The following is a 10,120-nucleotide window of genomic DNA, read 5'->3' as shown; positions in this document are numbered from 1 at the left end:
CTTCACCTTTCATCTATATACCTCTCTCTCTCTGTCTCTCTTTTATCTCTCTATATCACCCCCAAAACATACATACTAGTTCTCCATATTTATCTATCTATCCCTTCTTCCTTTCCCTCTCTCTCTTTCTTCCCCTTCTCTCCCTCTCCCCCACTTCTATCTCTCTTCCCTCTTGCTCTCCTCTCTTCATCTCTCTCCATCTCCCTTATCACCCCCCTCTCATTCTCCACCTTTATCTCTCTATGTCTTTCTTGTTACCTCCCTCTTTCTCTCCCTTCCTCTCTCCTCTCTCTCTAATCCATGCTCTCTTCCTTCCACTCCCTCCCCTTCTGTCCTACCTCCCTCTGTCTCCCCTCCTTATCTCTTTCTCTCTCTCTCTCTCTTCCTCCCCCCACCCTACAACATTATCACTATCTCTCCTTCTCTCCCCCTTTTCTCCCTATCTCTCTATCTCACCGCAAACATATACACTCTCTCTCCATCTCTCCCTCACTCCCTCTCTCCCTCTCCACTTTTCTGTATGTGATTCTTCTTCCCTCCCTCTCTTTCCTTCCAACTCCATTTCTCTATCCCTCCCTCTCTCCTCCTGTCTCTAAATTCCTCGCTCATCCTTCCTCTCTCTCCCTTTCTCTTCCTTCCTCTCACTCGCTCTATCTCTCCACCTCTATCACTGTGTCTTTGTCCTACGCTCCCATATATATCTCGAGTTAATATATATCATGATATATTAATATATATTATAATATAACAAATTTAATATTATTGTATTAATCCTAAGTTATTAAATTGATAATATTAATATTATAAGACATTAATATTAATATTAGAATAATGATATTTTTTATATAGCATGATAACAAAATTTGCAAATATTACAACTTTGACGTGGAAATATTTATGTCTTTAGAGATTTTAATATATTCATATGATACAATGCTTCTTAATTCATTTTACAAATATTTAATTAAAAGAAATATTAAAAGATTTTGGAGCAAGATTTTTGGATTCTTTCTGTTGAAATAACCTTTTTATTTTATTTTAGGAAATGTTTTTTACTTTATTTTAGGAAATGGTATTGACCTTAGTAAAGAGTAAAAATGTTTAAAATTTTATAAATTTGGAATTTTAATGTGGTAATTTTTTTTGTTAAAGGTAATATTTCTTTCAATTAGCTATTTTATCATATAGGTTGAATTTGAATAACTATATAAAACATTTAAATTAATTTTTTTATTTTTAATTTTTTTTAAATTTTTGTTTTGATCAACATTAACAAAATTTCAACTTTCATGATGGACAGACAAACTTACACATCATATTAAGCAGTAAAAGAAAATCTAAAACACTGAATAATAAAGTTATATGAAGTATACCGTGAAAAAGAATTCAGCTTGTCATGTGTTTTCAATCCGTGGACGTTATCTTACACTTCTCTACTTAAAAGTGGATGCTTCGTTCAAGCACAAGTCAGTATACTAGTGCCCACAAGAAGATGAAAAAAATAATAATAGTATAAATATGATAGAAAGAAGATGCTTGAGCAAATGAAACGGATAGTGCGTTGAACACTGAGAAGTGATGGGTTGTTGATGATGTACACGAAGAGAAGATCTCGAAAATGCTTTTGTTCACCTGCAATTGCATGTAGAATATGATCCGGACCCGCAATAAGATGAAGTCCCAGGCGAACACAGCTTTCTTGTTTTGCGTGTTCTCTGTAAGGGTTCAGTGAATTCAACTTTTGCTTTTCTACCGAAAGGGAAAGCCGATGATCAACTTGACACATCAGCATCAAACTTTAATTGACAATCAAACAAACCAGCACATGGATGAGAATATCATCCTGAGGAAAAGATGGCTTCGATCGCTTTCAACCCGTGACGGATGGCATCCATATCAAGATCCCAAAAGAAAGATGAAGATGCCCACATTAAAGAAAACAAGATGTCTTCCTTGGTAGAAAAGAAATGTGAGGAAGAGTATTAAACAGAGGATGGGGAGAAAGATTATCAGAGCGAGCTATTGAACTGAGCAAGGGACGAAACAGAATTAATTTTGATTAACATTTTATTAACCTTCGACTCTGCCTTGGCCTATGGCAGTTCCCGAAGGTCACACCGATTGTGGCGTGATACGAGGCGTAGTCAGGTGGTTGCTGCAACAGTTGGGACTCTCCCAAGTTATTCTCAGCTGCTACATTCCCAAGTTATTCACAGTGTTGCAGCCGAGAATATTATGGGAGGAGTACAATTGGTCACAACAACCAGCGGACTCCACGTTGTATGAGTTCCCCAACTGGCGTGAGCTTTATGAACTGCCATAAGCCAAAGCAGACTTGCAACGCTGATAAAACATTATGCAAAGTTAATTCTGTTTTTGATAGTCGAGTGTGCAAATATTTCTCCTCCTCTTCATAATAACCTTCAACATCTTCAACATTTTTCTTTTTAAGCAGGTAAGGAAAAAGTTTTTTTCACTTCAATAATTCTGTGAGCATATTTTTCTCTGTTTTTTCGATCTTGATATGCATGCCATCCCACACCGTTTCAAAGCTGTTGAAGTCTTGATGATGCCATTCTTTCATTGCAGGTCTAATGCCTTATGTTTATCTCCTTTCGTTTTGTGAGGAAAAGCGAAAGATTACTTCGGATGTGAAACACGAAATCCTTAATGGAAAAGATGAATTTGTGGTGTGCAACTCGGAATCCTTAAAGATGAACACGCAGTAGAGAAAGGCCGTCTTCTTCATCTTATTACGTGTTGAAGATGATATTTACACAGATAGTTGTTCTTCTATTGGAAATGGGGTGTGGTGCATTCCTAGAAGTTAAGAATATTGGAATATTCTTCTACTGCTTGTAGATGGAAGGTTATCATTACGGAACATTGAAAATTGAAAATTTGAATGTATACTTAAAATTTAAGAGTATTGGAACATTTTTGGCTTCTTTTTAATGGAGAGTTATAGTCATGTGAGATTGATAATGAAAAATTGATTTTATTTAAAACATCGATAATTGAAAAATTGATTTTGTTTGGAAGGTGGATTAGAATCTGGTTTTCTAATTAACTGATGTTTTTTGTTTTTGTTTTTTTTTTTTTTGGGAGATTTTGACCTGAAAAAAAATGGGTAAAATTTTGCTTTGTGTTATTTAAATTAAGTTTTTTATTATCTATATGAATTCAGCACCTTAAAAATGCTGAGACACTTAGATTGTGAAAACTTCACAGACTTGGAACAAATTCATCCTAAATTCTAAATAAATTTGACAAGATAATACCACCATGTAATACTAAGGAAGATGAACATGGTTTAGGGTTGTGCGCTTTGAAATTTAGGCAGCGGTGGTTAAGGTTTTCCTGACGTGGTTGCATTTTCCTGGTAAGAAAAAGGGTACTTTACTTTCATAGAGCATTTGGTTTCCAACCTTGAGTTATATAAAATCTAAATCTATATAAATCGACTGATATACACCCCATAGGTGAACCAACTTATACTTTGGCTGAGGCTCACTCAAACATGAATGTAATACTGTTACCATCGATTATGCGTTGATGTAGTGATTTCAGTAAAAATAATATAGAATATATTAATGTCCTTTGTAATATGTCTTCTGTTTGAATCTGAAGGGAAACCTCTTAATAAGCTGGGGGCTCCACATCAAAGTAAAATTGCATTTGGTTTCCAACTTTGAGTTATACAAAATCTAAATCTATATAAATCGACTGATATACACCCCATAGGTGAACCAACTTAGACTTTGGCGGAGGCTTACTCAAACATGAATGTAATACTGTTACCATCGATTATGCGTTGATGTAGTGATTTCAGTAAAAATAATATAGAATATATTAATGTCATTTGTAATATATCTTCTGTTTGAATCTGAAGGGAAACCTCTTGATCAAGTTGGGGGCTCCACATCAAAGTAAAATTGTGTAGGATACATTTTATCATTTGTAATAGATATAAATATCATGAACTCAGCCTCTTATCATGAAAAGGGCTAAAGTCAAACTTCAAAAATTTTACTGGCGATGATAAGAGTAACAGTAAAACAATGGGAGCCTGTAGTATTGATTGAAAATGAAATCTGCTGCAAGTTGGAATTTTCAAGAATAAAGGTGTGTGGCAGAGAAAGGTCACCCAATAGCCTCAATTTATTTATTTGTTCTTTTACAGAATAAGTGCAGGTGATTGTGGGCACCAAAAATAGCCAAAAACAATTCATACATGCTTCCACTATCCGTACTACAGTACTATCCATATTTCTAGCAGTTGCAAGTCAACCTCACCGACATCATTATTTCTTAAAACCACATATTGTAGGGGCTGATACATGATCTTTAATCCAGAAATAAAATGCACTATGATATAATTAATGTGAAGGAGCTTTTCTTTTCTCAACTTATATACCAAAACATAAAAAATCCTCTAGCATTTTCAATCCTTTATATCCTTAACCTTATGTGAAGTATGTGAAGTTCCAAAGGTGGATGTGTAAATGGATATCAAATGTCTCTCAAAATCCTACACCTAAAATGCTCTTAGACAGTCGTCAAATATGAGGCAAACCATCCTATATATTCGGTCCAAAATTGTTGCCAAAACCATTAGTTAAACGTCGTATGACAATGTAAATGCTTGAGTAACAAATGACATAATAATTTATCTTCATATATGGGCACTTCTTTATAAGGTAAATTATGTTCGTGATGCTACCCAGGACTGGTTAACCATTTACTTCAGCGTTGTTGTACCTTCATTGCTATTCTGCTATCTCTTTCATTGATTTTCTCACAGAAAGTGCTTCAGATTCCAGAATTGGGAAATCAACTTATTTTGAAACCAATAACTTCACATTTTGTTGTTTTTAGGAAAAATGAATTATTAAAATTCCCTTCTTATGTTGTGCATCTTGCTAGTAAATCCACGTATATGCCTCTGTGAAATCTGATAATGTGTCAGCGCCATAGTTGATGACAAGAGTAATGTGTAAATCCCACTTGAGATAGGATGTAGCCACTGCTCATAAATTCACCCTTTTCTACTCATTTTAATAGCAATTGATAGGTTTAGGAGCTAATTGTTGCATCCTAATTCCTACTTTTATTAAAAACATAACATGTAATTGTTCTTGTAGCTGTTAGTTTAGATGTCAGACCTACCCATCATCGACTTTTTAACTGATAAATTAATGCTCTCAATCGATTGAATGTTTTAATGCCATCTTCCTTCATTTTCCCAGTGAATTCCTCTAGTTTTGAGTATATCTCGTCTGTTTTTGGATGTCATCATTATCACCAATAATTTTCATAGTAACCTATTCTCGAAATAATTGAATGCATTTGTGTATCTCACAACAACTCGTTGACCAACAATCTTGTTAACAGGCTTTATAGCAGCATTACAATCATCAAATACATGTTAAGTTTTGACAACGTGAATGGATGTTCGTTGTGGAATAATGAATTGCACAAGTTATTCCAATCTTTCACTATATTAATAAAGAGGTTGTTCATCATTCTTCTTTTCTAAATCCCGCATAAAATTGCTTTCAGCGACATACCCTGATTCCTTCAATTGCTTAGTAAATTCCTATAGCTTTCTGTATATCTCTTTAGATTGTGGATGTGAACTATCTCTTACAACAAATGAATCCACCTGATCCTTAACTTCAATCCAACTGCATGTGGGTTCCTTCTTCAGGGACGTGTTTTTCATTGTTCTCCTTAGTTTTGCTGCATCATTCCATTTCCCGGCCACTGCATAGGCATTTTAAAGTAGAAAATATGTTGGTCCATCATGTGGCACCAAAGCAAGCAAGAATGATTTTTTTTCATATGCTTTCCATGTTTTACATGACCTTGGACTCTACAAGTAGCAAGCAGGATTCATCCCCAAAGCACAATACTGAAATGCCATTTTATTGATAAGATCCATTGCCTCTTCCAACTATCTACCATGACAAGAATATCCACCGTGCAGACATAGTGTTCCACTCTTGGTGTGATACCAGGCGTAGTCCGCTGGTTTCTGCCACCGTTGGGACTCTCCCCAACCTATTCTCAGCTGCAACATTCACAAGTTATTTAAATGGTGCAGCCGAGAATAAAATGGGAAGACTCCAAAGCGTTGCAACAACCAGCTTTGTATCAGCGCCCCAATTGGTGTGAGTTTGGGGAACTGCCACATGCCAAGCCAGACTTGCATGTTAATAAAACATTATTCGAAATTAGTTCTATTTTGTTGGTTGACATACTTCCTCCGCCAATGACACGCTCAGTTCAATTTGCTGATGGTTCTTTATCTCTTTCTGGGATAGCTCATATTGCAAATCTCTTTTTTTTTGGGATAGTTTACATAGCAAATTGCTTGAGGAGCAACTATTACATCCAGTCTGGTTCACATCAGCTTTTAACTGACTGGATTTGTTTAGTATGTATCATTTTTTAACACTGGGCACAATTACCCAATAAAGTTTAATCCTTGGTGGTTTTACTCCTTGGTGGTTTTACTGAGGAATCCTGGGTGGCTTTACTGAAAAGACCCATCCTCAACTCGTTGTGGTAATTGTGTTAACTAGTGCTAATTGTGTTAATAAAACTTGACTAAATCCCCATCCTCAACTCGTTGTGGTAATTGTGTTAACTAGTGCTAATTGTGTTAATAAAACTTGACTAAATCTTTCTTCTATTCTTAATAACCTTAGTCATGATTTTTCTGTAACCCAGGAGTAGATTTTTTTTTTAATTATTGTGTAAGCAAATTTTTCTTTCTATTTGGATCTTGATATACATGCCCTCCCTCACCTGTTCAAAGCCATTGAAGTCCTTATCATGCATCTTTCTTATTATTATCCATATATTGGTTGGTTTGCTTCTTAATTAAGGTTTGATGCTAATGCCTTACGTTTATCTTCGACTTAAACAATGGGAGCAAAAACAAAGGATGATTTCCTGATGTGCAAGAAATCCTTTGATGAACACGCATTAGAGTAACGCCGCCGCCTTCATCTTCCTGCCAGTTGAAGATAAGATGATATTGGAAATGGGGTACGATGTATTCGTAGAAGTTGAATTCTTCCAACGACAAAGCTGAAATGTATGGCGAAGATTATTGGAATATTATTCTACTGCGTTGAAGATTATGATTATGTAACTTTGAGAATTGAAAAATTAAATGTATGATTCAATTTTTTGATTGTGGGAATATTTTTGGGTTTGGTTTTTAATTGGAATATTGTGATAATGTAACGTTGGTAATTGAAAATTTGATTTCATTTAAAGGGTTGATTACAATTAATCTATTAGAAACTGAAAAATTGATTTATTTAAAAAGTTAATTACAAAGTTAAAATCGCATGTTTCAACTTAGGAATTTTTGTATGAGTGAATGAAATGTTCCAATCTCTTATTGTACTTGTCTATCAACCTTAATCAACTACAATTTAAATGATTATATAGTAATCCACTTATCGCTCGCTTACATGTGCATTTTCTTTCCCCAGAGATCTTCTTGTTTTACTTTGCATCTCAAGCATCAGCTATTCATCACTGGTTAAAATTCAAGGCAGTCTCCATTTCAATTACGCAAGCCTCTTCTTTACTTCCTATAATATACCTGTTATGCTTTTCTTCTTTATTTCATATAATATTACCTGCTATTCTTCATTATGTTTTTCTTCTTTATTTCATATAATATTACCTGTTATTCTTTTCTTCTTCTCCTGGGTTCTAGATGAGTTTCTACCTGTACTGAAACTTTAATGTTTAATGGAGGTCCTCGCTTTTGGCATTTCGCTTCGAGTAGGAAAACAAAAGATTTATTCCCCTCGTAAAAAAACACATGAGAAACTGAACTCCCTTTCAAGATATACCTGTCATATATATGCCCAACGTTATCATCTTAAGAATGGAGTTTTCTAAATCTTCTCCGATTAGACCGTTTGTGATTAAAAATATCAAATCATGTTAAGAAGTTAAAGTACGATTAAAACCCTTTTAGATCTTTATATATCTGGATAATTCTTTACGAAAGGATTGTGTATATATTTTTTAATTCAGATTCATACACATTTTTATTCAGATTCATACACATTCAAAAAATGGTATGATGCACTTTATCTATCTGTTAAGAAGTTATTCTTTATAGGTCAGACAAACATAGAAACCTTTCAATTCTCCTGGTAAAATTATAAGAAATTTATATCCTAAAATTTTGAGAAATTTGTTTATTGGAATAAATTTCCATGTGAAAATCAAAATGTTAAAGGCATTGGAATTATTCTTGCCTTAACTATCCATTGATGTTTACAGCTAGATTATTAGTATTCGTCTTAATAGTAACTCAACCTACTCTACTAGGAAGGGAAAAAAGGATCATATGCATATCTTCATAATCAAGAAAAATAGATTATGTCTATATCTTTTTGTTAGTTTAATACTAATAAATTATTCTCAGTGTAATTGAATTCTTTTTCTTTGAGTTCTCTTTTTTCTTGCCATTATACATCTATTCAACTCAATGGTCTCCTATTTGATCTTGATCTTAGATAGCAATGAAGTTTTTGTATTCAAACTTTTCTTCAAATGGCTTTAGCTAAGGACAATCCACTCTTTTAGCTAAGGGCACTCCACTTTTTTTTAATGCTTTTTTTCTGTTGTTCATTAGGAATAATAAAAAGTATATATACATATATTGTTTATTGTGAGGTAAATTCATTACACAAAATGGTGAAAAATATGACAACATTTTCAGGTATGTTAAAAATAGAGTTGTCCAAAAAATGAGGACTTAACTAAGAGAAATTGTCCATATAGAAAGCTTGATAATAGAAAGAAACATTCAAGGGCTGAAAAATACAAAAATAATTTCCATAACCTGAGTGATTGAAAATAGCGAAGTAAGGTATCCCAACATTGAGAGAATCTAATCCAAGACATAGATTTTGTTGAAAATAGTTGAGTACTCATATTAGTATAAAACGACATAATGTGCACTTTGAAGAACATTTCCAACATATTCTTCATAAAATAAGTAACATATATCCAAAGATAATGCTCTTTTTGATAAGATGTTCATTGTTGTGTTTAGTTCCTTATGAATGTGTTGAAAGCTGATTTCATGGAAGAAATTCCTCGTCTCCAAAATTATGACTTTCTAATAAGCTAAGTTTAAGACCTCCAAGTGACTGTTCGTAATAACCAATCTATTATACATTTGGAATCTCCACAAATTTGTAAACATCGTATATTTTTCAATTTTGCAAGACAAAAAATAGGCCAAAAATAAGTCAATTATGCTTTTGTATTTGTTCATTTATGGATACCAATTCTAAACTAAAAAGACTTGTTTCCTATCATTTTAATTGTTCTGTCACCTCCATATCTATCCCCTTGTGCAACACCATCAAAGAAACCCACTAGGTGGCATTGAGATGATCTAGAGAGATTGATCCTTCTCTGGTTTTCTCCTTTCTGCTTCATATTATATTCTGTGAAATGTGCTACAATCCTAGAAGTTTGAATAATTATATTAATACTTGATTTTTTAAAGATGCCCTGTTGACGGTGTTGGACCCGCCAACATTCATGGGATCTCCCTGATATGACGTCCCAACTATACCTCACACCATTTGGAGTAGGAGTCCCAACAGTTTGTGGTAATGTTATGTATTGACCATGGAAACGTGCAGAGGGAAGTATGATAAAATTTTGTGAGAGTAAATGTGTGACCCTGCAGAGAGTCAATTGTGATGCATGAAGTTTCCAACATATGAAAGGAAAAGGAAGTGTGGCCCTTGGAAGCCTGTAATAGTACACAACTTGAAAGGAATACACGAGCGAAATGACATCACAAGCTAAGATGTGGAATATTCCACAAGTTAAAGTGATGAGTTAATACAACAACAAACATTCAATAAGGTTCATACACCTACAAAGAAATAGTTGACAAGCATATGCGTAAGTTAAATAACATACATTTCCAATACAACAAGAATAGTCCTACTATATTAACAACATATGCATGAAAGCGTGATGACTCTGATTTTATTATTATAAGTGAAAGTTCCATCCATACATATACCATTGATGACCACTAGCCCCAATAGTGGAA

At 34.0% G+C, this 10,120-nt stretch overlaps 1 long non-coding RNA gene across 1 annotated transcript; it reads left to right on the top strand.

Annotated features, from left to right (window-relative positions):
* Positions 1-1,922: 1,922 nt before the first annotated feature.
* On the top strand, positions 1,923-2,955 carry LOC149248909 (uncharacterized). The gene is made up of 2 exons (XR_016265796.1): positions 1,923-2,455; positions 2,590-2,955. It is a non-coding gene; the product is annotated as an uncharacterized LOC149248909 (long non-coding RNA).
* Positions 2,956-10,120: the final 7,165 nt, after the last annotated feature.

Source organism: Pinus tabuliformis, chromosome 7 (genome assembly GCF_031772625.1).
Source record: "Pinus tabuliformis cultivar Carrire ecotype Pingquan chromosome 7, CPIR1, whole genome shotgun sequence".
In the NCBI taxonomy this organism is placed as follows: Eukaryota; Viridiplantae; Streptophyta; class Pinopsida; order Pinales; family Pinaceae; genus Pinus; species Pinus tabuliformis.
The sequence above is the reverse complement of the archived record's forward strand: the minus strand, read 5'-3'. Positions and strand labels throughout refer to the sequence as shown.